The sequence below is a fragment of the Sorghum bicolor genome, chromosome 1 (assembly GCF_000003195.3).
Source record: "Sorghum bicolor cultivar BTx623 chromosome 1, Sorghum_bicolor_NCBIv3, whole genome shotgun sequence".
NCBI classification, from domain to species: Eukaryota; Viridiplantae; Streptophyta; class Magnoliopsida; order Poales; family Poaceae; genus Sorghum; species Sorghum bicolor.
Genome location: NC_012870.2, coordinates 19,260,383 through 19,269,000, shown reverse-complemented (window position 1 = coordinate 19,269,000; position 8,618 = coordinate 19,260,383). Strand labels below are relative to the sequence as shown.

General features: G+C 42.2%; 1 pseudogene; it reads left to right on the top strand.

Moving 5' to 3' along the window:
• Window positions 2,072-8,318, top strand: LOC8067114 (annotated as a pseudogene).

Below are 8,618 nucleotides of genomic sequence, written 5' to 3'. Positions count from 1 at the left end.
AAGAGGAGTGTGTGACCGAGCCAACAGTGAGGTGTCAGACCAATAAAGGCAGCATCCGATGACGTCTAGAGAAGTTCCAAAGAGGAGATTGGGGCATCGGATTGGTCTAAAGATGGGTGTCTAACCATATGCCATGGAGACATACTCCAAGGTCAGATAACAGTCGAATCTGAGACATGACCATTGTGAGACGGCACCGGACTCTGACAATATTGGTCTATCCACCAAGCATCGGATGGTCCAATGGTACTCAGAATGTTGTACCAAGGTTCCAACGGCTATGTCTCTCTTTGAGGCTATAAATAGGACCCCCAACCGGGCAAGAGAAGGTTGTTAGAGTGTACTGAAGATATAGGAGTGTTGAGACACCCCACCATGTGCTCTAACCACCACAAGTTCTTAAAAGAAGATTAGGTAATCAATGTAGGTGCTTTTTGAAGTACTTAGGCTAGTTAGACCTACTTAATCATGCTTGCTCTAGATTTAGGATTAGTGTTTAGTGATGTTTTCATACCTCAAAAATAAAGGTGCTTGTCCGCACTATATTTGTACTCGGAGGAGCTTGTAGTCTTGCGAGACCACACCAACTGTGTTTGTGGTGTAGCCACCACTGTGTACCAGAGGAAACAAGGCCTGTGATGGTTCGATCGGAAGCTCGATACTAGAGATGGCAGGGATCGGTCTGGAAGAGGCATTGTAGAGACCCACTTGTGCATGGAGAGCCCAGTGATATCCACGAAGTTACCTAATTGGGAGCATCACCCTTGCAAGGGGCTCCAATAAGAACCAGGGGAAGCTTGAGCGTTTCTAAAAAAACCTTGGTAAAAATACTGGTGTCATTGAACGGAAGTTTGCATCTCTATCACGTCTTACCTTCCTCATTTATATGGTGTATCTTGGTTGTGTGCTTTACCTTCCTAGCTTAGATATAGGATTACTCTTTTGCGGTAGAGATAGCAACACACCTAATAAAACCTTAGATGTATGTGTAGATAGTTTATCTTTGCATAGGTTTTGCTTAGGTTAAAATTGGAGTCCATAATTTATAAATAGTTTTAAAGTTGCGTAATTCACCCTCTCCCCTTCTTAGAGCATCTCTAAGAGATTAGCCAAAAAGTCTAGCTAAATTTACTAATTTCGCTACTCTGTAAAATAGATTTGACCAAAAAAAATACTAGTGCACTCCAGCAGACTCAGTAAAACCAAGAGGCTAGATGGCCAGTGAGGTAGAATATCTAAAAGTAGAGAGCGAATAAGGTGGGATAGAGAGCTACTAGAGAGTCATTTATAAAGTATATTTGAGACATTTTTCCTTTAGTAATAGCTAAATTTACCTTTAGATAATGATTTGGCTAATCCCTCGGAGATGCTCCTATTAGTTGTCATGATCCTACAACCTTCTTTCTGCAGTTAACATGATCATGATTCGTTCTGATAGATGAAGGTAAAAAAAAAGTTGATCATATTGATGCATCTGCCAGTGGATCGGCCCTAGTTGCTAAACAATCTCAATATGGAATGACGTTAGGCTATTATGATAATTATACCTTGTATGCATATTATATAGTTCTTTACAGCAAAATAATAAAACTTATTTTGCAGAAATTAGACTTGTACATAGGATTATTTAAAACCTAAACCAATTTTGTACAAAATTTGGTTTCATCATTAAAAGGTTTAGTTCAGTTTTTTACACCCTATGTATTTAGGTTTATTTCCATTCTCATATGGGTTCAAAATTTCGCCAAAGTTTTGTCAAAGGTTTCATGAATTTAGGTAATTTTGGGGGTGGCCAAAAGGGAAAAAAACTAAAATTTTGTATTACACTAATGCACATGCTTTATTGTAAATAAACAGCTCTAGACTCATATTTTATATAGTTTACGTTGCGAAGTAATAAATGATGCCATATATGGCCAAAACCCACAATATTTTTAGAATTTTCAGTTTCCAATATCAAAATGAAATTATTAACTATGCAGACATATAAAGTTCACATGTTCACATCGAACAAGTTCACACATTTCATACGGCACGGCGAAAATATGTAATAGATGATCGGATTGCCGTCTCTGGTAATCACATCCATCCAACCATTCCGTACGTTATGTCCATCAGTCAGAGCATGTTCATACCACTATATGCTAATGTAGGAGAAGCGGAGGGTCCAGTATATAATCCCATGAATTGCACGACGGATAACCTCAAACCATCAAGCAAACCAGAGCACAGGAAGTAAGAAAACAGAGTGCGAGGAAGCCTGACCATTTTTTTCTGCCTAGCAAACATGGTGACTGCCAGAGCTGCAGCCGCCATGGCGATGTTCCTCCTGGTGGCGCTCTCTGCTTCCCAAATGGCGTCCTCCCTCCGCCCCAGCGCCGGCCTCGGCGTGTGCCGCCCCAGCGGTTACCTGCCGGGCCGGTCCGGCAACTGTGAGAAGAGTAATGACCCAGACTGCTGCGAGGACGGCAAGAAATACCCACAGTATCGCTGCTCGCCGCCGGTCACGGCCAACACCAAGGCGGTGCTCACGCTCAACAGCTTCGAGAAGGGCAAGGACGGCGGCGGTCCATCAGAGTGCGACAACGCATACCATAGTGACGAGGAGAAGGTTGTCGCGCTCTCCACGGGATGGTTCAGCAACATGGCGCGCTGCGGGCACCGCATTAAGATCACCGCGAACGGCAACTCCGTGTACGCCAAGGTGGTGGACGAGTGTGACTCCGTGGAAGGCTGTGACGAGGACCACAACTTTGAGCCGCCGTGTGACAACAACATCGTCGACGCCTCGCCGGCTGTGTGGGATGCCTTGGGGCTCGACCAGAACATTGGGATGGTGGACATCACCTGGTCCGAGGAGTGAACATCAGCTACAGTTGATGGTTATGTTTGCTTTGTTGGTGAGACGTGTTGTGTATAAGGAGGTAAACATATTTGTAGTCCATATTTCAGAGTAGGGTCGTTTCTGCCCCATACTTATTGTATCCCATTGTATCGTTGTCTGTATATTATATGAAATAAAAGATGTCATTCATCTTAGGGCTCATTTGCTTGCGTGGTATTGAGCCCCTGAAATGATTCCAGCTGAAATTACTTCACTAATTTGTATAGTTTTCATATTCTGGAATTGTTCCTGGGCCAAATCCAATGTTACCGAATGTAGCCTTAATCAGTCTGTCTACGGCTCTACTATACGGCGGGTATTCATAGCATGACATTATGCCATAGCCATATCATTAACAAGCTTGCATTCCAGCTGTGGTATGCTAAATTTATCCCTTATTACTTTATTTAGGACTTGTTTTTGATAAATCCATCATCTCCACTAAATGTGGATTCGTCGACTCCAATCCATATGTGGTGAATGGATTTATCTACTATACCTATATAGACCCCACTAATAAATTTCTCTACAATCTTGTGAAGACATATCATCCAAGAGTCCCACAACCATAGTCCACATGCAGTGGCAGTTGAACCATCCTTTCATCCATGTTCACAACTTAGGCAGAGCTGCCTCTCCGATTCCAAACATGCGAACTGAACATTCATTCCTATCCAACTCAGGTAGCACCGGCTCTTTGTTTCCAAACCAGCAAACTCAATTGCCATTCCTATTTTTCTTTTTGAGAATCATCATTCCTATCTGTTGATCTGCCTCCTCCATTCCCATACCGACGAGCTGGCCCTTTTAAACCTCAATGACCCCGTGCAGTTCTCATATGTTGGGCTCCCTACTTTGCCTCATCAAACGCTCTTAGCCCCGTGCGAACGGCTGGGCTACCATGGTTTCTCACCATAGGTTGCTACGCCAGTTTTGGTACCATGTCAAAATGAATAATGAACTCCACCATTGTGTTCCTCTCATTGTCATGACTGAAAAAAACATAAATAGATCATCCAAGTTGGACTTCAGATGAAGGAAATGCAATTTTAGAAAATCATCAGCAAAAGTCAGCTAAAGCGGTTTTGTAAACTTCTCTAAATTGAAGAGTGGACTCCACTGTTTTGTTTCTCTTGTTGAGATGATAAAAACATATATATAGATCGTCTAATTTGGAATCCAGATGAAAAAAAACTTACGTGTTGACATTAAATTTTGTATGAAAGCGACAAAACCAGCTTAGTGAGTTAATTTGTGTCCTATGGATGGGCTTCCTAGAAGAAACTAGCTTTTCAAAAACAAGCAAAGCCGGTTTTCATAGTCTAAGTCAAAATCAAATCTACATCGATGAGAACTTGACCAATCATGCAGGAAACTTGCAGATTTTGTTTGAGATGTGTTTTCTATTGGGATAAGACCATCTTTTTCTATATATATAAATCAGAGGATCACAACCGATTTAGGTATCCAACACGATAGTAAAAGAAACAATTTACTACCATGTTCCCCTACCTTTACCTCTTCCAACCATTATGGTTTAGCACCTATCTCAATGATATTTGTTGGTGTTTTTAGGTGTCCTTGCCGACCCTAGGGCCACCCCACTGTGCTAGCTCCTCCCCAACGGGTCTTTTCGGGAGGTGTTCTCATAGGTTTTTCGAGTGAAGAACGAGCATCAAATCTTAATAGTCGAAGTTGCTAGTTATGCACTATTTTTACCTCCCTTGTTGCTTGCATAGCCACATGGGCCTTAGGCAACCTGAGGCGATCTAGCTCCTGCCAGTGTGAGTGACTGAAATTTACATCAATAGTGCTAAAGAAGAAAGAGATCCAAGCTATTCTCAACAAGTCTAAAGACATGGAAAGAAGATGAGCGATTTAACTAATCCAAAGAATCGAGATAACATTGACTCATCTGCAATGTTCGAGCAACTCCTCGAGGATATTCGCAAGATGTTGGAGGCCAAATATGATGTTGAGCTAAAAGCACTTCTTGTGAGTTGCAAGATGGAGTGGCAGGATGTGGTCATCCAATACAAACATCCCAATCTTTAGTGACCCTTCAACATCTACATCTACAACATCTAAGGTAAACAGCAAAAAAAAAGGTTTTTGATCCACCACCTACTCATGTTGATTATGCTAATATGATAGATGATCATAAGAAAATGAGTGGCAATAACCTTTATAAGGAAAATGGACCTCATGGCCCATTTAGTTTGGAATTTTGTGTTTGATGATCAACATGACCATTTGGACTATCATTATTTGCAAGTGTTATTGGATATAGTTCAAAGGGTGCAAAAGTGGACTTAGACTTAGGCAACATGGTGATCCGGAGGATCAACACCTCAACCAAGACATTAGAAGCATTATTGAAGACCTAGAAGACAAGCAAAAGTCCAATATACAAGATGGAACCAAACTGGATACAGAGAACACGAAGAAACAAGTTTAAGAAAGGCTCTAAAGGGCATCAAACCCTAGGGGCATCGAGCCCTAAAGAGGGTCAGACCACCATAGGGCAGACCAAACCCCAACACGGACCAAATGGTACCATTATTCATGTACAAGAGGAGTGTGTGACCGAGCCAACAGTGAGGTGTCAGACCAATAAAGGCAGCATCCGATGACGTCTAGAGAAGTTCCAAAGAGGAGATTGGGGCATCGGATTGGTCTAAAGATGGGTGTCTAACCATATGCCATGGAGACATACTCCAAGGTCAGATAACAGTCGAATCTGAGACATGACCATTGTGAGACGGCACCGGACTCTGACAATATTGGTCTATCCACCAAGCATCGGATGGTCCAATGGTACTCAGAATGTTGTACCAAGGTTCCAACGGCTATGTCTCTCTTTGAGGCTATAAATAGGACCCCCAACCGGGCAAGAGAAGGTTGTTAGAGTGTACTGAAGATATAGGAGTGTTGAGACACCCCACCATGTGCTCTAACCACCACAAGTTCTTAAAAGAAGATTAGGTAATCAATGTAGGTGCTTTTTGAAGTACTTAGGCTAGTTAGACCTACTTAATCATGCTTGCTCTAGATTTAGGATTAGTGTTTAGTGATGTTTTCATACCTCAAAAATAAAGGTGCTTGCCCGCACTATATTTGTACTCGGAGGAGCTTGTAGTCTTGCGAGACCACACCAACTGTGTTTGTGGTGTAGCCACCACTGTGTACCAGAGGAAACAAGGCCTGTGATGGTTCGATCGGAAGCTCGATACTAGAGATGGCAGGGATCGGTCTGGAAGAGGCATTGTAGAGACCCACTTGTGCATGGAGAGCCCAGTGATATCCACGAAGTTACCTAATTGGGAGCATCACCCTTGCAAGGGGCTCCAATAAGAACCAGGGGAAGCTTGAGCGTTTCTAAAAAAACCTTGGTAAAAATACTGGTGTCATTGAACGGAAGTTTGCATCTCTATCACGTCTTACCTTCCTCATTTATATGGTGTATCTTGGTTGTGTGCTTTACCTTCCTAGCTTAGATATAGGATTACTCTTTTGCGGTAGAGATAGCAACACACCTAATAAAACCTTAGATGTATGTGTAGATAGTTTATCTTTGCATAGGTTTTGCTTAGGTTAAAATTGGAGTCCATAATTTATAAATAGTTTTAAAGTTGCGTAATTCACCCTCTCCCCTTCTTAGAGCATCTCTAAGAGATTAGCCAAAAAGTCTAGCTAAATTTACTAATTTCGCTACTCTGTAAAATAGATTTGACCAAAAAAAATACTAGTGCACTCCAGCAGACTCAGTAAAACCAAGAGGCTAGATGGCCAGTGAGGTAGAATATCTAAAAGTAGAGAGCGAATAAGGTGGGATAGAGAGCTACTAGAGAGTCATTTATAAAGTATATTTGAGACATTTTTCCTTTAGTAATAGCTAAATTTACCTTTAGATAATGATTTGGCTAATCCCTCGGAGATGCTCCTATTAGTTGTCATGATCCTACAACCTTCTTTCTGCAGTTAACATGATCATGATTCGTTCTGATAGATGAAGGTAAAAAAAAAGTTGATCATATTGATGCATCTGCCAGTGGATCGGCCCTAGTTGCTAAACAATCTCAATATGGAATGACGTTAGGCTATTATGATAATTATACCTTGTATGCATATTATATAGTTCTTTACAGCAAAATAATAAAACTTATTTTGCAGAAATTAGACTTGTACATAGGATTATTTAAAACCTAAACCAATTTTGTACAAAATTTGGTTTCATCATTAAAAGGTTTAGTTCAGTTTTTTACACCCTATGTATTTAGGTTTATTTCCATTCTCATATGGGTTCAAAATTTCGCCAAAGTTTTGTCAAAGGTTTCATGAATTTAGGTAATTTTGGGGGTGGCCAAAAGGGAAAAAAACTAAAATTTTGTATTACACTAATGCACATGCTTTATTGTAAATAAACAGCTCTAGACTCATATTTTATATAGTTTACGTTGCGAAGTAATAAATGATGCCATATATGGCCAAAACCCACAATATTTTTAGAATTTTCAGTTTCCAATATCAAAATGAAATTATTAACTATGCAGACATATAAAGTTCACATGTTCACATCGAACAAGTTCACACATTTCATACGGCACGGCGAAAATATGTAATAGATGATCGGATTGCCGTCTCTGGTAATCACATCCATCCAACCATTCCGTACGTTATGTCCATCAGTCAGAGCATGTTCATACCACTATATGCTAATGTAGGAGAAGCGGAGGGTCCAGTATATAATCCCATGAATTGCACGACGGATAACCTCAAACCATCAAGCAAACCAGAGCACAGGAAGTAAGAAAACAGAGTGCGAGGAAGCCTGACCATTTTTTTCTGCCTAGCAAACATGGTGACTGCCAGAGCTGCAGCCGCCATGGCGATGTTCCTCCTGGTGGCGCTCTCTGCTTCCCAAATGGCGTCCTCCCTCCGCCCCAGCGCCGGCCTCGGCGTGTGCCGCCCCAGCGGTTACCTGCCGGGCCGGTCCGGCAACTGTGAGAAGAGTAACGACCCAGACTGCTGCGAGGACGGGAAGAAATACCCGCAGTATCGCTGCTCGCCGCCGGTCACGGCTAACACCAAGGCGGTGCTCACGCTCAACAGCTTCGAGAAAGGCAAGGACGGCGGCGGTCCGTCAGAGTGTGACAACGCATACCATAGTGACGAGGAGAAGGTTGTCGCGCTCTCCACGGGATGGTTCAGCAACATGGCACGCTGCGGGCACCGCATTAAGATCACTGCGAACGGCAACTCCGTGTACGCCAAGGTGGTGGACGAGTGCGACTCCGTGGAAGGCTGTGACAAGGACCACAACTTTGAGCCGCCGTGTGACAACAACATCGTCGATGCCTCGCCGGCTGTGTGGAATGCCTTGGGGCTCGACCAGAACATTGGTATGGTAGACATCACCTAGTCTGAGGAGTGAACATCAGCTGCAGTTTATGGTTATTTTTTCTTTGTTGGTGAGACGTGCCGTGCTGTGTATACCAGATAAAGAGATTCATAGTCCATACTTCAGAGTAGGGTAGTTTTGGCTCGTGCCTCATTGCCCTATACGTACTGTACTGTATCCCATTGTATTTTGCGTGTATATATATACGGAATAAAAGGTGTCATTCATCTTCTAAATCATTCTATCTAATCTAGCTCGAAAGGAATTGGAATGATAGTAAATTATGTTGCTTTTGTACCAATTTTCAAACCATTCATCACCTCTTCTTTGAAT